Source organism: Leptopilina boulardi, unplaced genomic scaffold (assembly GCF_019393585.1).
Source record: "Leptopilina boulardi isolate dan_hultmark-lab unplaced genomic scaffold, ZJU_Lbou_2.1 LbouV2_110, whole genome shotgun sequence".
Taxonomy (NCBI): domain Eukaryota; kingdom Metazoa; phylum Arthropoda; class Insecta; order Hymenoptera; family Figitidae; genus Leptopilina; species Leptopilina boulardi.
In genome coordinates, this window is record NW_026137653.1 from 857,238 (window position 1) to 881,024 (window position 23,787).

Here is a 23,787-nt window from a genome sequence, read left to right on the forward strand (position 1 = left end):
AAGTCTTCCGAGACTTGAAGATTCTGTGAGACGAAGAAAATTGTTACTTACGTGCTCATCTTAACGTACAGATATCTCAGAATTTAATGAAGATGAAAGATTAAAAAACAAGGACAAAAGAAATTTCATCAGCAGTTGAACCGTTAAGTAAAACTAAGAATACAAATTTATTACTGTTTTTCACTTCGTATTATAAATTATTATACTTTCATTTCAGTTTATATGAAAAAAAACTTGATATTAAAATCAGACGTCAGAATTGTTAAATATTTCAGTGAATTTTTAATAACTGACGTGACATTTTAATTGTTAATTAGTTAAAATTGTGTTATTTCAAAAAAATTCACTGGCAAATGATTTAAAATGAAAAATTTAAAAGTCGAAATTAAATGATTACAGATAATTAATAAGGCACAATTGATTAAATTAAATGTAATTTTGTTTTATCATTCAATTTTCAAGATTTTCTGTTTGGACTTTAATATTAAAAGAATGAATTGCAGTGTAGAGAGAGAGGGAGAGAGAGAGAGAGAGAGATTATGCTGACTGTGTAATTGAACAGGCACTCTAAATGCTTCCCGATAATTAAGAAAGCGTCTACCTCACTGATCTGTGATTAATCGATAATCCTTGCACATCGACATAGTCCTGACCAATAACCGTGACTCTCTCTCGTAGAGGGAATCAGCTGCCTGCTACGAGGGCTTAACGTTTAAGTCCGTTATCAGCAAAGCCCAGGCTATGAGAGAGAATCTGGTGAATCGGCTAACTGCCGATTATTGCCCTCCTTCACTCAATTCTACCTCGGCTCTCCAAAAATTTTTTTCTTCATTCAACGATTAAAATCAATCCCCCCCCCCCTTCCCACTTTCGTATATTGAAAAGTTGACGAAAGCTTAATATTAGCCAAGTCTTGTACAATCAGAAATATAATTTGAAAAATAATATTAAATATTTTTTAAGCTTGAATTTCATTATAAATTAAGGGAAAAAAAGAAGTATTTTTATAATTATAAAAATTTATTATATAAATATTATTATATTAATTTGCTTGTACTACTGATTTTATGTACTAGGGATTATGTCTGACTTAAGCCGATTTGTTTTTATAAATAAAATTTTAAAAAGTCTGACTGTATATTAATTTATACTACTGATTTTCTAAATAAGAGTTTCTGGCTGACTATTTCCGATTTTTACTACTGATAAAATTTCAAAACTAGATAACGAAAATGTAAATTGTCTTGTACTACTGATTTTCTTATATGTCTGACTTGAATTTGTGCTACTGTTTGAATAACTAAAATTAAAAAAAGTCTGATTGAATATTTACGTGTACTACTGATTTTATAAATTATTTATTATGCCTGACTTTAACCGATTTTTACTACTGATTTAATAACTCAAAATTTATAAAATGTTTGACGAAATATTTACTTGTACTACTGATTTTCTAAATTATTTATTATGCCTGACTTTAACCGATTTTTACTACTAGTTTAATAACTCAAAATTTATAAAATGTCTGACTAAATATTTACTTGTACTACTGATTTTCTAAATTAGGAATTATATCTGACTAAAATCAACTTATACTACTGATGAAACTACAAAATATATAAAATCGAACTTAAAATTGACTTGTACTACTTATTGAATAACTAAAATTAAAAAAGTCTTGACTAAATATTTATTTCTACTACTGATTTTCTAAATTAAGGATTATGTCGTGACAAAAACCAACGTAAACTACTGATAAAATTTGGAAATTAGAATATCGAATTGAAAATTAACATGTACTACTGATTTTAAAAACTTAAATTAAAAATGTCTGGCTTAATATTTACTTTTGCTACTGATTTTTTGATTTCGTTATCATGTCTGACTTAAACCGATTTGTACTACTGAATTTTTTTTTAAATTCTTACTATTCGTTTACTTTCACTACTAATTTTATAATTTAGTCATTATATGTCTGACTTTAATTGATTTTCACTACTTAAAAAATTAATAAATTCTGACTATACGTTAACTTTTACTACTGATTTTCTAAATCAAGGATTTAAATAACATAAAATTTTCTAAAATGTCTGACTGAATATTACTTTGACTAGTGATTTTCTGAATTAGGAATTATGTCTAACTTAAATCAAGTTATACTACTGAAAATTACAAAATACACTGCAAAAAGAAATATCTGATTGTAAGATATTTTGGTAGCGTTTTTAAGACATTAAGATATTTAAGATATCTTGATGACTTGAAATCGCTACCAAAACATCTTAAAATAAGATGCTTATTTTTGCAGTGTATAGATTATTATTAACTAACCTTGTATACAATTAGATATAGAAATTAGAAAATAGTTTAAATATTAGCTGGAATTTTGTTATGAATTATCAAAAAAAAAGTGTTTTTAAGATTATAAATCTTTTCTTTACTTTAAAAACTGAAATTTATAATATTTATTGCACCCTCTGGCTGTCCTTTTTGTAATAAGACGTATGTGTGCGGTCTGTTTGGAACTAACCGCAAAATACACATACATATGCAAAACTTTGTTGTCATTGAAAATGCAAAATATATCTGACGACACAAGTACTTAAAATTTATTTGTCTTTACATGTTTGTTTTCTCTAAAAGCATCCGTTTCCGGATTATATATATATATATATATATATATATATATATATATATATATATATATGCTTGTACTCTTGGTGATTCGCATGCAGTGATAATGTTTATTTAACATTTCGTGATATACTAAATCCTACAGTGATATATTATATAGATATATTTGCTAATTTTAGTTTATATCCTTTTTGTAAAAAGAAATTTAAAATACTTTTTTCCCCTTTTTTTTATCTCTTAAAAACAAAATTTACATTTTTAATTTTACCAATATTGAGAATATTATTCGCGCACTAATTGTTATAATTTCCCGTATGTTTTACCTGAAAGTGACAGGTGAAATGTTCTCTCTCTCTCTATATATATATATTACAAAATATAAATATTAAAGAAAATCAATAGTTGTAAATGGAAAATTTACAAACTTAAGGAACAGAAAATCGAAAAAAGTTTAAAAAGCAATGGCAAAAAATATTATTTTTAAACAAAAATAGAAAATTAAATTCGAAAATCATGTAATAGAGAATTAGTTTTTCTCTTTTTAGAATAAATTTAATTGGTATAAGTATATATATATATATGTTTTTGGATATTAAAAAGAAAGGGAAAATTTAATATGAGAGACGGTAGAAAGGTGGAGTGTAAGCTTTTGCGACAAAGGTTAATTGCAAAACGCGTTGCAAACCAGAACATGCCTACGGAACATACGCATTCTCTCTCTCTCTCTCTGTTCGTTTAGGTTAAGGCGCCAAACCTACACGTAGTTACGATACGTAATAAACCTTGGAACCACATCACAGGCAGCGTATTTTGTCTTGCTAAACACCATCACAAAGGATTTTACAATATTTACTTTATTTTCAACAATCTCTGAATCACAAAGAGAAATATATATATATATATATATATATATATATATATATATATATATATATATATATATATATATATATATAATTATAGTAGGAAAAAAAGAATGGTTTCCAGATTTCTTATTCTGTTTTTAGTTTAAAAATAACATAACTCTAATAAACTCTAAAAAATTACAAATTTTTTTTCCTTCTTTTATTATAGAAAATTTCAATTTAACTGCGGAAGTAAAATTAGTTGAGAGTTGATAATTTTCGATTATCTCTAATAATTGAAAGTTTTATTTTTTTTCATTATTATTATTATTATTATTATTATTTAGAGTATGGGGCACATTGATCGAAGTTGGGAGTGAGAGGGTTCACTTGAACAAACTCAGTACATAGCAAATGGTTGAGCAGGGATGCGCCTTAACGAGCTCACGTTGCCGTGACCATATCCCATAAGGATCCGCGGTTCTGATAAGGATCGATTCAATTATCCATTCAATTACCGCGCGATTCGTGATAACCTCGAGTATATGTACCTTTAAAATTCAACAGGACTTTGAGAGTTTTCTTTTTTTTTTTTTTTTTTTTTTTTTATCTAACAAAATCAAAAATCATTTTGCGAGGCACATTTTATAGATACGTGTGTGTAGATATTTTTCACATTTTATTATTGTAAAATTAAACTAAAAATTTCCTTGATACTACTGAATTAATAACTAAAATTAAAAAAGTCTGACTAAATAATTATTTTTACTACTGATTTTCTAAATTAAGGATTACGTCTGACAAAAACCGATTTAAACTATTGATAAAATTTCGAAACTAGGAAATGGAACTGAAAATTGACTTGTACTACTGATTAATAACAAAAATTTAAAAAGTCTGACTAATTATTTACTTGTACTACTGATTTTCTGAATTATGAATTACGTCTGACTAAAATCAAGTTTTACTACTAAAAAATTCCAAAAATGAAAACTGACTATACGTTTATTTTTACAACTGATTTTTTAAATTCGGCATTATGTCTGACTAAACTCGACTAATACTACTGGTAAATTACAAAACTAGATAATGAAAATAAAAAATTAACTTGTACTACTATAATTGAATAATTAAAATTGATTAGTCTGACTGAAAATTTAGTTTTACTACTGATTTTTTAAATTACTGATTATGACTGACTAAACCCGACTTTTACTACTGAAAAAAAATATACACATTGAAAATCCAATTGAAAATTAACTTGTACTGGTGATTATAAATAACTAAAATAGAAAAAATCACTAAATATTTACATTTATTACTAATTTTTCAAATTTAGTTATTATTTTTGACTCTAACATTCACTTGTGTACAGTACAAAGAGAAGAAAATAAAATTCTTCCTAAATATTAATATATACATTCTGATTTGAATTTTCCTTTTTTTTTATAAACTTTAGTAGGTCATAAAGTTGACATAGAGGAATGGTGAGATTGTAGTTTCGATCGAAGATGGCAAGGTATGAAATCGAATTCCTTTTGACCGACCCTATATGTCGACCCAGACTCAACCATCTTGAAATTCCATGGAATCGCAATATCAGACTGTTTTAAAGACAAGACATGTTAGAAATCGAAAATTTTTTTTTTTATTGTTTGTTTATCTTCAAATAAGACAAGTTTTAATATCTTACAATTCACATTTATAAAACAAAAAAATAATAATAATAAAGATTATTTAATTTTTCTTTGATTGTTATTTACACTGTAAAAAAAAGAAGTTGAATTTCAACTCCATAGGGGATGCTATAAAAGTCCCACCCTTTTGGAGTTGAAGCGAAGGGCTTTTCGAGTTAATTTTATGCCTAGGGAGTTGGTTTTAAGGAGTTAACTTCATTATTAACTCCTTTTTTGAGTTGATTTTTAACTCGAAAAATTTAACTCCCAACTCTCAGTAATGTTAACTCTCTAATTTTTTTACAGTGTAGTATGTGTCAGGGAAAAATAAAAAAAAAGAGTTTAAACAACCATTAAATACGTCGTTTTATCCATTTTATATGGTAACTACATATAAATCCATTTTGTCAATCGGCTCTTCTGTTTCTATAGTTGACACATCAATACAATGAAAACCAGATGGGGGGGATAGGTAATGGTTGCGCCAACAATCAAATGTCTGTATCAACTCTAGAAATGGATATATAACCATATAAAATGGATTATCAAATTTTAATGTTTGAAAAATATTCCTTTTTTTAAAAAAAAATATTCTTTTTTGCTTTATTAGTTAAATTATTTTAATTAGTTTGATAAGAATTAGTTGAATTTTACTTATTTTTAATACTACTTCAAATTTAGAGAGTGTAGGAATTTTCAGCATAAATAATATTGTCATTAATCGAGTCACATTTCTTTAAATGAGTGTAATATTTTCTTATGTAATTTATGTAAAGAATTTTATGTAAAATTCACTTCTCTTAGTGACTTTTCACCCTTTTTGTTCCTTTTTGCATCACTATATAAGAATCACGAGATTCTCTTCAACATGAAAGTGCAAATTTTTTTTAAATGCATCGCTGAAATACGTATATTATCATTCTATATATATATATATATATATATGCATCCCGCTAACGAAATTGCAGTGTCACCGTACTCTCTTTCAAAGCATAAAACGTCAGTTTAAAAATATATATGTATAGAATCCAAGGTACGTTCAAAAAAAGAAAAAAAATGCTAACAAAGAATTGAAATGACTGCAAGAAGCATGAAGCAAGTGGTTTTAGTTTTGGTTTTATAAAAAGGAATAAGCATTTTTCATATACGCTGACTCGCGGTTATTTTCATTGTTTATGTTCAATGAAGCAGATGGAGAATTGAATGCATTTTGCGAACTTTCATATTTTTGAGAAAAATATAAATGTCCGACTAAAAACAACTTGTACTACTGAGAAATAAATGTAAATTTTTTGAAAGTCTGACTGGATATTTACTTTTACTACTATTTCTTTTTTATTTATTTATTGTGTCTGACTAAAACCGACTTTTACTACTTGTACTGTTTAGAAGAAAAAGAAAAATATTTTTAATTCTGACTAAACGTTTAGTTTTACTACTGATTTTTTTTTTTTGAATTTAATTACAATGTCTGACTAAAATCGACTTGTACTACTGATTTTCTAAATTAGGGATTACGTCTGGCGAAATTTTTTTTTATATAAAATAAAAGAATTTTTCTATAAAAAAAAAAATATCTAATATTTTATTTGTTGATTAAAATTTTTATTGCGTTTTGATTAGCATATTATCATTAATATTGCATTAAAAAAAAGTTGGGTTCTAAAATCGAAAAGGAAGTGAGAAGGATTGTTAAGGTAGAACTTTGCTTTTAAGGAAACATGATAGGGTGACGGTTTGAAGATAACAATATTCTCAGGTACATGATAAGAATTTTGGGAATAGGAAGGAATCTATAAAAGCGATATGGTTAGTCTCGAGTCACGTTCAACTATTAACCCTAAGAGAATCGGAAACGTTCAACGAGCAAAACCACCATCAGCTCTATTTCCTTTCCTTTAGCGTCAGCCTTCGAGGACGATTTCTCTTTAGTCCTAGCGTTCTCTTCTCTATATCTATATATATATATATATATATATACATACATACATACATGTATATATCTAAGCCAACAGCTTTCAACGCTCTTATCGCTCTCTAGACCTCTTAATATCCAGACGAGCATCTGAAATATTCATGAAATTAATAACTTAGTAAATGGAATAAACTAAATGAACAGAATTATTTGTTATCCATTATTTACTTAAAATTATTTTTATTATTTTTAACTATAAAATTTTTTTAAACTATATCACAATGAGTGAAAAAAAAATTTATTTCATTTTGCAAATTTTTACTTTAGGAGTGAAAATAAAATATTGTAGTTGACAACGACTTGTACTACTGATAAAGTTAAAAAATAGATAATCGAATGTAAATGACATGTACTACTGATTATCTGAACTAGGGATTATGTCTGACTAAAATCAACTTATACTACTGATGAAATTACAAAATGTATAAAATCGAACTGAAAATTGACTTGTAGTACTGACTTCATAATTAAAATTTTTAAAAATCTGACTTAATATTTACTTGTACTACTGATTTCATAAATTTGGGTTTCTGTCTGACTTAAACCGAGTTTTACTACGAATATAATTTCAAAACTAGAAAAGTAGAACAACTAAATAGTTGTTATACTAATTTACTGAAATAGGGATTAGGTCTAACTTAAACCGATTTTTACTACTACTGGTTGAATAACTAAAATTAAAAAAAGTCCGACTGAATATTTATTTGTACTACTGATTTTATGAATTGGTTATTATGCCTGACTTAAACCGATTTTTACTACTACTGGTTAAATAACTAAAATTTTAAAAATGTCTGACTAAATATTTATTTTTACTACTAATTTTCTAAATTATTGGATTAGGTCTGTCTACAATCAACTTATACTACTGATAAAATTACAAAATATAGAAAAGCGAACTTAAAATTGACTTATACTACTGATTTAATAACTAAAATTTAAAAAAAAATATCACTTAATATTTACTTGTACTACTAATTTTATAAATTTATGTTTCTGTCTGACTGAAACCGAGTTTTACTACTGATAAAATTTCAAAACTAGAAAATTGAAATGTAAATTGACTTGTACTACTAATTTAATAACTAAAATCAAACAAATCTGACTGATTATTTAGTTGTTCTACTAATTTACTAAATTAGGGATTATGTCTGACTAAAACCGATTTGTATTACTGGTTTAATAACGAAAATTAAAAAAAGTCCGACTGAATATTTATTTGTACTACTGATTTTATGAATTAGTTATTATGCCTGACTTAAACCGATTTTTACTACTACTGGTTAAATAACTAAAATTTTAAAAATGTCTGACTAAATATTTATTTTTACTACTAATTTTCTAAATTATTGCATTAGGTCTGACTACAATCAACTTATACTACTGATAAAATTACAAAATATAGAAAAGCGAACTTAAAATTGACTTGTACTACTGGTTTAATAACTAAAATTAGAAAAGTCTGACTAAATATCTATTTGTACTACTGATTTTCTAAATCATTGGATTATGTCTGACTAAAATCAACTTATACTACTGATAAAATTACAAAATATAAAAAAGCAAAATTAAAATTGACTTGTACTACTGATTTAATAAATAAAATGAAAAAAGTCTGACTAAATATTTATTTGGGACTTTCTTTTTGTTTTCGTATTAATTAAATTTTCCTAATTTAATAGTAAAAAAAAAAATTTTATTGTTATTAATCTAGTTAAATTGTACCAATTCGATAGTACAATTTTTTTATTAATTAGTTAATTCTAGTACTACTAACTAAAAATTAAAAAAAAAGTTTAGTAAAAATCATTTTGAATACAGTAAACTAAGTTTCAATTTGTTTTTTTTAAACTATATATACACAAGTGTGATTATTTTTATCAAATACGAGATTTTTTCATTGTAATAAAACACTCGAAAAAATATCATTTTCTCACATTTTTTTGTAAAATTTGTATATGAAAAATTGTCGTTCAAAAAAAAAACAAAAAAATTGGTTTCAGAATATTTACATAAGGAATCATTTGACAAAACAGTCAAATGCCCTTAAGCGCTTTTGTTTTCGTGAATAGAGGAAGTAAATTTTTTGTCAGGCTTGTTTTTTTGGGAATTTTTTTTTTCCGAGCAGTATATATATATATATATATGGGGATACTTGCGACGTTTAAAACCAAATATATATAGGTATATACATAGCAAGTATATATTACCACATGCGCAAAGTATTTCGCGCAGAACACAGGGTGGGTTATCAGCCCGAGTGGGACATTGGTGTATGGTGGGGAAGGGGTCGTCAGACGGAACGGCTGATTCGCTAACTGAAGATGAGATTCAGTCGGCCGGCGAATTCGCGTGCCGAATGCTCGTATTTTGGGAGAGGATAAATTCACGAAAAAAAAAATCATCCCCTCCTCCCTCGTCTTATAAAATTTATATAAAAAAAAAAAAAAATTCTGAGTGCGGTGATTTCGGTTTTCGAGCTGGCCTAGCGAGTTTTTTTTTACCACCGGTATTTCGTGTAAACAATTTTACCGTGAGTTAAAGGAAAATAAAAAAAAAAGTTAGTGAATATAATTTTTCTTCAAATTGGATATAAATTTTGGAATATTGGAAATATATAATTTCTCAGTGAAGAAGATGAAGCGAATTACAACGAATAAGTTTTATCCTAGTGTACATTAAAATATGTTTAATTTTATTTTTTATCGATAGGAATTTGATTTTTATGACATATATGTATAACTGAAAGAAAAAGGAGAGAATTGATGACAAAAAATTTTCAATTCATATATACATATCGCGTACGTGACTTTGTTTTTATTATTACCATCGTAAAAATTGCTTTTCATGTTGTTAAACATATCCTAATATTATCCAAATCACGTGATATTTTTTTATTTTCCATATAAAAAAAAAGTATATACATGTTTTTATAGTGTCGAATATAAAAAAATAATCATTGTTTACGAACTTTTTTTTTTTTTTTGTGCAACGATATTTGTGGTATTTTGATATATACTACTTAAACAGAAAAATGATTTTTATGGTAAGTTAAATTTTCCATTTGCGAAATAAATTTATATTTATTTTTATTTTGAAATAAAAAATAAAATTTTTTTTTTTATAAAATTTAAAATTTTGGTAGATAAAAGAAATGAAACAATTATTTTATTGAAATAATTTTTTTTTTTTTATTCGGTAATCTATTTTCCAATATCAGTAATAAAGACATGAGAAATTATGAATTTAATATAAAATTGAATATATGAAGAATTTTCTGGATATGAAAATTGGAACTTTATTAAAATACCAATCGATTACATATTTTTTTTTTATATACACGTTTAACAATATAAAATTAAAAAATATGTGAAATTGTTTTAAATTGCAATAAAAAAAGTATTGGTAGAATTAATTTTTTTTTAAAAATTAAAATTGTGATTATTAATTGGAATTTAAAAGAAATAAAATGTTATATATTTTAATCAAGATAAGGTTTGCTAACTCCTGTGGTACTCAGTGAATGTCAGTACCCACTCGAGAGACTGGAAATCTGTACACTAAGTTGTATCACACGCGATCGCATGGGCCCTTTTAAATAATTTACAAAACGATGTCATGAAATCGCGACACGACAATTTTATAGGGTATATTTATTATCGTGTATTTAATATTTGTTTTTTTTTAGTGTTTAACAATTTTTCCCGATTCTTTTGTTTATAAATTTTTTTTTTTTAATAATTAGAATTTTGGTGAAGGAAAATTTTGAGGTTTTTTTTAACTTTTTTTTTTTTCTTGCAATTAGGCAAGTAAAAGGTTAAATAGTAGCAGTGATTCGTCGTTGAACTTAATCACAACAGTTTGTCGGAAGCTTATTTGGCCATTATCGTCCAAGTTTTGTTCGATATCGGAAAAGAGAGAATCCATTGGCATGCCACGCTGTTGTAACGATGACGCGGAAGATAAAGCCAGATTAGACGAGTAACTTTAAAGTGAAGTCTAATGAAGCTTCTCGCGAACTATTTTCCACGGATCACACGTAAAACTTAATCATTCTACTTTCAATTCACATTAAACTATATAGTTAAGAAAAAGTAGTACTTTTTTTTTATATCCAGCAAATAAGGATCTGAAAATTTAGTATTTAATTATTATCATTTATTTTATTTCCTTTATTTTTTTTTTAATTTCCTATTTTTCGTTTATTATTTAATTAATTTCGTTTATTTTTAATTTAATTAATTTTTTTCTTTCATTTATTTTTAATTTAATTTATTTTGATTTATTTTCTAATTTTTGTGTTAATAATGGAAAAATAATATTTTTTAAAAAAAATTGAAATAATTTTTTTTTGTTTTATGATTTTTTAATTTTCTAAAGTGAAATTTAAAATTGAATGATGCATTGGGCAGGTTGAGTAGTAATATCAACGTTTCGTCAGACCGCAGCTTCGTTGCTCGATGGATAATTAATTGCGTCGCCGGAGACTCGAGCCAGCATAACGCCCGTTGAATGGTCGAGAAAGTTTAGTCCCCCAACACAGGAATAATGTTCCTGTGTCTCTTTGTCTATAGTAGAAATTCGCTTGTAGGAAACAGGCGTATGACATTTCACAGGAAATTGATAATTACCTAATTATTCTCATTTACAATTAATTTATTTCATTCCTTTCTCTCTTCATTTATATATATATATATATATATATATATATATATATATATATATATATATATATATATATATATATATATATATATACACACTGAGAAAAAAGGTTTGAGCTGACAACCAAATATTTCATTCAATATATGTGCAACTAAAACTTTTTGATTGACACAACTAAACTTTATTTGACAACAACCAAAGTTTGCTTCAGACGACTAAATAAGAAAATGAAAAAGAATTTGGTTGTCTCAACCAAACTTTGGTTGATGTCAACTAAAGTTTAGTTGTGTCAACCAAAAAATTTTAGTTGCACATATATATTAAGTGAAATATTTGGTTGTCAGCTCAAACCTTTTTTCTCAATGTAGAGATAATGAAAGCTTAAGTCAAATATTATAAAAAACTAATTATAATGTAACTTTATATATGTGAAAGAAATATTTTTCTCTCTTGAAAAATAGAACGTCGAGTTATTATCGATCGACAAAAAATTCCCTCGTCAAAGTCGAGCATCTCGTTAAAATAACAATTAAAACAATTGATTGTTATTTGTAAATTTTTTTTGTTTTGAATGGAGACGATAGGGACAAATTAAATTCTATTTAGAAATTATATACATTATTTTATTTAAGATATAATATACTTAAAAAAAATTTTTTTTTTTACTTTTAAATTAGTAAAATTTAACAAATAGTAAAAAAAAAAATTTTCAGTATCAAATTAGTAAAATTTAACTAATTCATAACCAAAAAGTAAGTCACTAATTCTCATTAAATATTTACTAATTTAGATTTTAAAAGTTAATAACACTTATTGTTATCGACTTTTGAAATCTGAATTAGTGTAATATAATTATAATTATTGTACTAAAAATTTACTAAAATGAACGAAACGTTTAGTTAGATCAAATAAATAATTATAATAATTATTTATAACAATTATTGTTATCAACTTTTAAAATCTGAATTAGTAAAAATTATTATTATTATGAATTAGTTAAATTTTACTAATTTGATACTGAAAAAATTTTTTTTTTACTATTAGTTAAATTTTACTAATTTAAAAGTAAAATTTTTTTTATTTTACTAATAATTAGTTTAATTTAAAAGTAAAAAGTGAGTCAAATAAGTAAAAAATTTTAACTGGTTCGATAGTAAAATTTTTGTTACTATTAAGTATTAAAATTTTACTAATTTAAAAGCAAACAATCAGTATCTACTGAATTAGTAAAAATTTTAACTATTTTAAATTAGTTACTCACTTTTTGTCTTTGAATTAGTCAAATTTTGCTAATTTCATAGTAAAATTCCTTTTTCTTTTACTAATAGTTTTATTTTAATAATTTAAAAGTAAAAAAACTATGTCACTACTAAATTAGTAAAAATTTCAATTAATTTTGAATTAGTCTTTTGTCTCCAAAAAAAATTCTGTCTTGGTTAGAGAAATTTACTGAAATAAACGAAACGTTTAGTTAGATCAAATAAATATTTATTATTATAAAATTCTGTCTTGATTAGAAAAATTTACTAAAATAAACGAAACGTTTAGTTAGATCAAATAAATAATTATAATAATTATTTATAACAATTATTGTTATCAACTTTTGAAATCTGAATTAGTAAAAATTTAATGAGAATTAGTGACTTACTTTTTTATGAATTAGTTAAATTTTACTAATTTGATAGTGAAAAAGTTTTTTTTACTATTAGTTAAATTTTACTAATTTAAAAGTAAAATTCCTTTTTATTTTACTAATAATTAGTTTAATTTAAAAGTAAAAAGTGAGTCAAATTAGTAAAAAAATTTTATCTGATTTGATAGTAAAATTTTTGTTACTATTAAGTATTAAAATTTTACTAATTTAAAAGCAAACAATCAGTATCTACTGAATTAGCAAAATTTTTAACTATTTTGAATTAGTTACTTACTTTTTGTCTTTCAACTAGTCAAATTTTACTAATTTCATAGTAAAATTCCTTTTTATTTTACTAATAGTTTTATTTTAATAATTTAAAAGTAAAAAAACTATGTCACTACTAAATTAGTAAAAATTTCAATTAATTTTGAATTAGTCTTTTGTCTCCAAAAAAAATTCTGTCTTGGTTAGAGAAATTTACTGAAATAAACGAAACGTTTAGTTAGATCAAATAAATATTTATTTGTATCAAACAAATTTTGTTTGAAATAATTAAAAAATTTGTTAATACAAAAATTTGGTTTAAATTCGGTTTTTTTTTTTTTGTTTCAAATAAAACTTTTCTGTGATTGGAGAAAAGAAAAAAAAATTCCAAATTAAAAAATAATAGTTTTTAGTTTATTTTTTAAAGAATTTATATTCAAATGTACAGAACTTATTGTTTTACTTACACTATTACCAGTTTGTATATTTGTGTACCTAAATAATATGTAGTACATACACGTTTGAATTTAGAATAAATCAACGGCGAATATCCATTTCGTTTCCAATTTTCTCTATTTCTCTCTATCAATTTTCCTCATCTCTCTTTCTCTCTCTCTCTCTGGCAATGAGATATATCTTTGACGTTTTGGAAAATAGGCGAAAAACATGCAAAAAAAAGGTCACTTCCCCACATGTGTCGCATTACATCTACTGGTCAGCGAGATTTCGAGCTCACTTCATTTCCTTTTTATTTCTTCATTTCTCTACTTTCTCTTTATTACTTTATTTTTTATTTTTTTTTTATTTTTTTTTTCACTGGAAAATTTGTACGTTTTGCAGTCTACTGGACTCCATTTGGTCTAGACACGCGTTTAGTAACGAGCACTGAATTTCTCGGCGTTATCGAAAACTGATAACGTTAGAAGGATAATTTGCAGGATTATCCGCATTTCGTGAAAATTAAATTTTCCATTTCTCGGGGAGATCGTTATTTAGACGATCGTGTCTTTTGTAATTTACCATTTAGAATCTCGTAAAATTTGATTTAAAAACTTTTTCATTTGAAAATTATATAATATATATATATATATCCCAAGGGAGAAATTAATTTTATAATAATATATAAATTATTATAATTTATATAATTATAAAATATAAATTATATAGTATAATTTTTTTTGTACTAAAAAGAAATAATGTTTCTTTTTTTTTATTTTACAACATCTAAAATTTAATTTATGAATATATTTAATAAAGTATAAAAAGTTTTTTTTTGTTAATAATGAACTTGATAAGCATGGCTTTATTGTGCTTCCGACATGGAAATTAAAAAATAAATCATTACAATATATATGTTTTAAACTCCCGGAGTATAATGTTAAAGTATGAAGAAGTAAGTTTTTTTTTTTTTTTTTTTTTTTTTTTATTTAATTTCTCTACTCAAATAAAAAACTCCCCAACGAGATGCTACGTATCATAAAGTTGGACCACAGTTTCAAAAAGTTTTTATTGCGGTGTAACATTCACGAATAGTTTGGCGTGTAGATACCATAAACCTTTTATCTTTAGTTTTGTTTTTCTTATTTTTAATTCTAACTCTGACATCGGACGTTCAAAAATTTTTCCCTTTACATAGTTATGAAAATATTTATATATATATATATATATATATATATATATATTCGTATCGCATAAAAGAAAAACTATTATGAACATGTTAATAATAGTAATAATAATATGAAATGGAATTTCGAAAATTTGTATTATTCCTTTTTGCGAATAATGTGGAAAATTCCTTTTGTGGTATACTGGAATTATATTTTTTCATTATTTAGCAAAAATTATTTTTAATTCCTTTTTTTTGTGTTTATTGGTTAATTTTTTTTTTAAATTTAGATTTAATGGTATATTTTATGTGTATTTGAATGAACAAATATATAATAACTATGTCAAGTACATTTCATTTATGTATATAAAGTGATCAATAATGGCATTGCAATGCGACATTTATTGTAACAAATTTATACATCAATTTGAAATTAATTTGCTTCGGGCAAATTTCATGTCAATATCATCTATACAATGTTTACTATACAATTTAGTTGCAATAGTAATTACGAGTTGATAAACTTTTGTTTGAAAATCAGCAAAAATTAGTTTTTTTTGTTTTCTGACGACAAGAATTTAATATTATTGTTTATTTTATTTATTTTTTTTTTAATTTTAAACAATTATTTGAATTTAATAAAATTTTTGAATTAAAAAATAGTTTAAGATAATGAAATTTTTGAAGAATTTCATTTTGAAAATAATTAATTTAGAGAAGAATTTTAGTTAAAACTTTGTTAAATAAAATAAAAAAAAAATCGAAAAAATTGTATTTTCAAAAAAAAGTCAGAAAAATTCGATATATTTCGAGAGCTGTGAATATTATTTTGATTATGAAGCAGAAATTGAGGAAAAGAAAGAGAGGGATTTGAAATGAGAGAGGAGGAGAGAGAGAGAGAGAGTTGGAGATGAATGTAATTGTTCACAACGAGCTGATAAACGTTCATATATATATATATTTTATATATATATATATACATATACATTGTAATATAGTTACATGTGTTCGTTAACGTCAACGCCGTTGAGTACACCGATCTCAAGTTGTAGTCACGGTGAGATTTAACGTTCTACACGAGTCAGGAATTTCTTATCCGACCTGAATTCCATAGAGAGAACTGTCGTAAAATAGTCGAGCACTACAAGACCAAAGACGTTGCTCGTCATCTTGCCAAAGGGAATGTAAAATTACAACCGCGATGAGAGATTCTCAGATTATACTCGTATATGTTCATCTATAGATATATTTTACCCGCATTTCTTCATTCAATTTGAAAATTTTATTTTATTACCTTTATTTTAAATCTCTACTTTGAAACTTTATTTTGAACCTTCATTTTAGATCTTCATTTTAGACCTTTAATTTAAACCCTTATTTTAAACCTATAATGAAAGTGGAAAAATATTTTTTAATAATAAAACTAGAACAATTTCAAGACGTCTGATACAATATTTACTTGTACTACTGAGAAAAAACAAAAAAAAAAATTTATTTCTGATTAAACGTTGACTTTTATTACTGATTTTCTAATTTCGTTATTATGTCTGACTAAACCCGATTTATACTACTGATAAAATTACAAAGTGTATAAAATCGAAGTGAAAATTGACTTGTACTACTGATTTAATAACTAAAATTTTAAAAAAATCTGACTTACTATTTACTTGTACTACTGATTTTAGAAATTTGGGTTTCTGTCTGACTTAAACCGACTTTTACTACTGGTAAAATTTCAAAACTAGAAAACTGAAATGTAAATTTTCTTGTACTACTAATTTAATGACTAAAACCGATTTGTGTTACTGGTTTAATAACTAAAATTCAAAAAAAGTCCGACTGAATATTTACTTGTACTACTGATTTTCTAAATTAGGGATTATGTGTGAGTAAATGTTTACATCTACTACTGTTTTTTTTATATTTTATTCCTTATGTCTGACTGAACCCGATTTATGGTACTGATAATATTATAAAAATGTTGAAAGTCTGACGGAATATTTAGAGTTACTACTGATTTTCTAAATTAGGGATTATGTCTGACTAAATTTTTACTTCTACTACTGTTTTTTTTAAATATTTTATTCATTATAGCTGACTACTACTGATACTGTTACAAAAAATGTTGAAAGTCTGACTAAATGTTTACTTTTACTACTGATTTTCCCATTCATAATGCCTAACTAAATCCGATTTATACTACTGATAATATTATAAAAATATAGAAATCTAACGAAATATTTACTTTTTTATTGTTTTTTTAAAGGTTTTATTTATTTCGTCTGACTTAACATCTACTTGTACTACTGAAAAAATTAAAAAAATGTATAGATACAAGTAAAAACTAATTATTGACTTGTACTACTGAGAAAATTACGGACCTATTGAAAGACGAACAAAAAAATTGTACTACTGATAAAATTATTAAAATTTGATGTCTGACCAAATATTTAGTTTTACTACTGATTTTCTAATTTTGTAATTATGTCTGACTAAATCCGATTTATACTACTGATAATATTACAAAAAGGTTGAATGTTTGACTAAATATTTACTTTTACTACTTGTTTCACAATTAAGCTGTAATGCCTGACTAAAATTGACTTGTACTACTGATAAAACTACAAAAATTTTAGAATGTCTTATACATTATTTATTTGTCCTACTGAGAAAAAAAATTATATTTTGATTAAACATTGACTTTACTACTGATTTTACAATTCAGCTGTAATGCCTGACTAAAATTGACTTGTACTACTGATAAAATTACAAACGTTTAGAAATTCTGACCGAACTACTGATTTTTATATATTTTTTTATTCTGTCTGATTAAAATCGACTTGTACTACTGATAAAATTACAGAAATATTGAAAGACGAACAAAAAAAAATTGTACTACCGATAAAATTACTAAAATTTAAAGTCTGATCAAATATTTACTTTTACTACTGATTTTTTACTTCAGTCATAATGTCTGACTATTAATCGATTTGATCTACTTACAAAAAATTGTAAGTCTAATATTTTTGCAAAGATGAAAAAATTATACATTTTTAAAATATTAATCATCAAATTAATTAATTATTAATTATTATGATTCTTGTGTTAGGAAAAAATTCAAATTTTTTTTTTTTTAAACAGTTAATTGTTTTTTTTTCTCACTTGACAAAATGTTTTTCGTTCACGTACTTTTTTTCCAGAGGGAGAGGGGGTAGTTGCCGTTCTGTTAATTTTATTTGCTTTTTTCATGCATTAAAAAATGCAAACCCAAAGCTTTATGTAAAAGCATGTCAAAGCAAAGAGAGATTTAAATATTTCCATGTGATACCTAAAACAATGGTTTTGGATGCATGTAAAAATCCCAGTACCATCCATTTTTAACCCTTGAATGTGTACCCACAGTCACCAACGCGAGTTCGCTCTAGAAATTGACGCTTTTCACTCGTCTATTAGTGCTGCTCTTGCAACATCATTGGTTTCGTCGGTGAAAAAAAAAACGATGTGAAAACAAACAAAAATAGCAAAAAAAAAAAAAATAAAAAAAAACTACCCTCAGAGACGAAATGAATTGTTTACGCAAACTCCCCCAATATATACGAACCTTCATTTGACAAAGTGCACATGAATCAGTAGTAACGTTCTTTTTGGTCAGACTAACAGTAAATGTAACAAAGAAAATGAAATTTTCATTTTCGAAAAATGAAAAAAAAAAACAAATTTTATGTGAAATTGTTTCATGATAATTAAGGTATAGAATTTTGATTTTTTTTCATCCTTTTGTTTTTTTTTTTTTTTTTTGAGAAATACTCTTATATCTATTTGAGTGGCACTATACTCAGCTTGAAAATAAGACTTTAAATTCCCTGTTATTCTTATTCCAAACAAAATGGTGTTTTTCTTCCTTTTGGAGTGTCGCTCGAGAATAAAATGCCTTTCAAACTGCAAGATCCGTCGACTCGCGGCACGTGTTATACGCGCGGAGAAATTGCGACTGGGATACAATTTCGCAGCTGAGAGGAACTCGACGGATAGAAGACTTGTTTAGAGTCGACCATAGAGTCAGAAAATACAAAGAAAAAACTACAAAAAAAAGAGATATGATAAAAAAAAAAAAAAAAAAAAAAAAAATGAAAATTATAATATTAGCAAAAATGAAATTTATCAAAAATAAATTAGAAGCACAGTATTTTCTTTCATGTTTTGATTTATTATCAAAATCGAAAAAAATGAAATAAAAATAAAAATAAAATGTGACTTTTGTTCTCAATTTTTACGTTCTGATTTTATTTCTCACAAATTGTCACATAAAGAGAACGTGTAGTATTCCCAGAAAACAAAAAGAGAAAAACCAAAAAAAAAAGAGAAGAGCATTTACTGCAACAAAAATTTATCAAATTTTTACAACTCAATTTTTTTGTTGTTATTTTCTCACAATTTTATTACAATTATTGCTTGAAAATTTTTAATATTATACTTTATTATTACATTCGAAAAAAAAAATTGAAACTTATTGTTTATAGCAAATACTAGGACAACTCTAGAGGGTCACCATTTATTTTGATCGACTATATCATTCAGACTAGAAACGAGCGTGTTTTTTAAAAAACTAACAGTAAACGTGTACGTGTTGAAAATGACCTGAAAATTTAATTCAACGCACGTGCAAACAAAAATTGCTTGTCCTTCGTGAACAAAAAAAAAAAAAAAAAGTTCATTTTTCACATTCATTGGTACAAAAATTGACAACTAAATTCATATATATTCTTTAAGAACTTTTTTTTCTTTCTTTAATTTTTATTTTCCCCTTTAATAAATATTTAAATATATAATTAAAATTCATTAAAAAAAAAGATTATGGATGGAAAAATTTACTGAGATTAAAAATAGCAAGTTAAAATGTAAATAAATTTAATTATTGGTTTTTACTTACTGACGAAAAATAAAAGAGAGAAAAGAAAAGAGGACATTTCATTAACTTCATTCCGCGAGTTAAATTACACTCGGGCATGTCTCTGTAAAATTAACAATTGTTGAAAAGGAATAAAAGTTTTAACTTTTTAGATTTTATAGGTTTTGCACTTTTGATAATTAGAAAAATACAATTTTTTTTTGAAAATGAAATGTCATAAATATGATATATAAATAAACAATCACTATATACATATAAACTTGAAATATTACGCTTTGCCGCAAATTCTATAGATAATTTCAATATTCATGATTTAATATTCGCTTTCAATCAAAAAACGTTTGGATCGAGAACTCATTGAAATTCAACCAATAACGTTACTGATTTTATACAACTCGAGTCTTTTTGAATTAATTATGCATTCAGTAGTAGGTATTTATTTTTATTTATTTTTATATTTTACAGGCAATGAACAGAAATATCTGGTTAAGCGATTATTATCGAATATGCAATAAACGAGTAATAAATTAAGAGTTAACACAATGTTGAATTTGTTTTTTTTTAAAGATATTCTAAAATTATTATTTTTTTTTATTATCATTATTTAGGGACAAAATAATTAAATACTAAGAATTTTTAGTTGTAACATTTTTTTTTATAATTATTTAAAAAGAAATGAAATTATAGAAACAATATGAAATAGTTAAAAGCAACGAGACAATGTTTAAAGAAAGAGTGATTCTTTAAAAGTTGGCATTTTCCATCTGACAGCTTTGTCCCCTCTTGAATAAACTTGTATTTCTCTGAGAGAAGCAGAGAGACAATGATATGGCACGACTTTTGTCTCGACAATTTATCATGAAAAAGGATGCGAAAAAAAATGAATTTTTTTTTTTATTGAAGGCTTAAAATAAAAGTCATTTTATAGTTTGTAGAATCGTGTTTATTAAAATACTTTTATTTTTCAAGTTTTATTCATTGTGTCTGACTAAAAACAACTTGTTCTACTGATGAAATTGCAAAAAAAAATAATTAAGAAAGTCTGACTGACTACTTAGATTTACTACTGATTTTCTAAATTTGGGTCTGACTTAATATTTACTTGCACTACTGATTTTTCAGTTTAATTAATATGCCTGACTAAACACGATTTATACTACTAATAGTATTACAAAAAAAAATGTTGAAAGTCTGACTAATATTTAGTTTTACTACTGATTTTCCAAATTATGGATTATGTTTGACTAAATGTTTACTTCTACTACTGGTAAACTATAAAAATTTTAGAATGTCTGATACAATATTTATTTGTACTACTGAGAAAAAAAATTATTTCTGATTAAACGTTGACTTTTACTACCGATTTTCTAATTTTGTTATTATGTTTGCCTAATCCGATTTATACTACTGATAATATTACAAAAATTAAAAAATCTAACGAAATATTTATTTTTTTTATTGTTTTTTAAAAGTTTTATTTATCATGTCTGACTAAATGTTTACTTCTACTACTGATTTTCTAATTTTCTTATTATGTCTGACTAAATCCGATTTATACCACTAATAATATTACAAAAAAATGTTGAATGTCTTACTAAATATTTAGTTTTACTACTGATTTTCCAAATTAGGAATTATGCCTGACTAAATGTATACTTCTACTACTGATTTTCTAATTTTGTTATTATGTCTGACTAAATCCGATTTATACTACTGATAATATTACAAAAATTGAATAATTTAACAAAATATTTATGCTTTTTGATTGTTTTTTAAAAGTTTTATTTATCATGTCTGACTTAACATCTACTTGTACTACTGAAAAAATCACAAAAATTTATAGATACAAGAAAAAACTAATTATTGACTTGTACTACTGATAAAATTAAAAATGTTTAGAAAGTCTGACTGAACTACTGATTTTTATATATTATTTTATTATTATGTCCGATTAAAATTGACTTGTACTACTGAGAAAATTACGGAAATATTGAAAGACGAGCAAAAATAAAATTGTACTACTGATAAAATTACTAAAATTTGATGTCTGACCAAATATTTAGTTTTACTACTGATTTTTTAGTTCAGTTATTATGTCACGACTATTAAACGATTTGATCTACAAACAAAAAAAGTCTGATATTTTTGTAAGAAAGGTGAAAAAAATTATGCATTATTAAATTATTAATTATATTAATTATTAATTAAAAAAATTCAAAATTTTCTTCTCTTTGATATATAATTTTTTTTTTTAATTACACACTATAAATAAAAATAAAAGAAAACATGAGGTATAAAATAAAAAAAAAATGACGAAATAAAATAGAAAGTATGTCAGTATAAAAGAGATAGAGAAGAATTGTCTAAGAAAACACAAAATCTAAATGGAGATGTCTTGTATGTAAAGTCGTGTTAAAGTGTCAGTAGCTCAGAAACCGTGACAGTGAAAGACAAAAGTTGCTATAAAAGAAAAATCTATCGTTTGTATCTCTCTTCTCTATTTTTTTCTGTTAATGCATCTGACTTTTTTCGTTATTGTTAAAAAAAAAAAAAAAAAAAATTTCAATATAGAGACAAACTTGAATTTTGCGGTAAAAATTTATTCAAAAGGAAAAAGTCATTTAATAAAATGAAAAATACTAAAAAATTATTTATTATTATTACTATTATTACTATTATAATAATTATTATTATTGTTATAATTTTTGATTATTAAATTATTTGGATCATATATAATTAACTGTAAATTTTTTACTATATATTTATATGTAAACGATAAAAGCGTCAAAACGAGAAACGCGACAAGCGATGCAGGAATAACAAGGAGAGGAGACCGACCTCCAATCACCTCGGAAAACGGTTCAATAGGCAACCTTCTCTCTCTCTCTCTCTCTCTCTCTCTCTCTCTCTCTCTCTCTCTCTCTCTCTCTCTCTCTCTCTCTCTCTCTCTCTCTCTCTCTCTCACTCTCTCGATAAATCGATAGGTACGCGAAAGCAATCGCTATCGTTTCGATTTTCGTACAGCACTGGTATTCGATCCCTTTTAGTCCCTTGTCCTGTTTCAGCGCGGTTGGTGAAATGTCACCCATAATTCCAAACCTGAATTCCAATCTTGTTGCGAGGAAAACAAATTATTTTTATTGTCCTATTTCCCTTCTTCTTTTTTTTTTTTTTTTTTTTTTTTTTGCTTATTTACCTTGATCTAGTCCTGTGACATCACTACTGTATTCTGATATATATGTCCATTTTATAATTAGTTCATTCAATTTCTGCAAAGTGCTTTTATTCTGCTTTTATTTTGTAAACTGAAAAAAAATCTATTTTCCATTTTTTGTATTAATTTATTTTTTTTATTTAAAAAAAAATTAGTTTAGTTTTTTTGAATTTTAAATCGATTATGGCGGTTTTTTTTTTTTTAATATGGAATGAAAAATTATATATCTTTGAAATTAAAAAAAAGATCTCTTTGAATACATTTGTGTGACTATATCCCCCCCCTCCCACCTTCTTGTCCTGTTAAAACCATGAGACAAGCTTAACATCAAGTTCGAGCGTATTTTTAGCATAAAAGAACGAA

At 25.0% G+C, this 23,787-nt stretch overlaps 1 protein-coding gene across 8 annotated transcripts in view; it reads left to right on the plus strand.

The window, feature by feature from the left end:
• LOC127277400 (agrin-like) overlaps positions 1-23,787 on the plus strand; it is a 260,690-nt gene that overhangs the window by 52,893 nt on the left and 184,010 nt on the right. For 3 of the 8 annotated variants that reach the window (XM_051298506.1, XM_051298522.1, XM_051298517.1), the window contains exon 1: positions 10,085-10,176. The exons of the other annotated variants lie outside the window; for them this stretch is intronic. The gene's annotated coding sequence lies outside the window, so the exon portion shown is untranslated. Of the gene's footprint in view, positions 1-10,084; positions 10,177-23,787 lie in introns of those variants that run through there. 8 annotated transcript variants of the gene reach the window in all.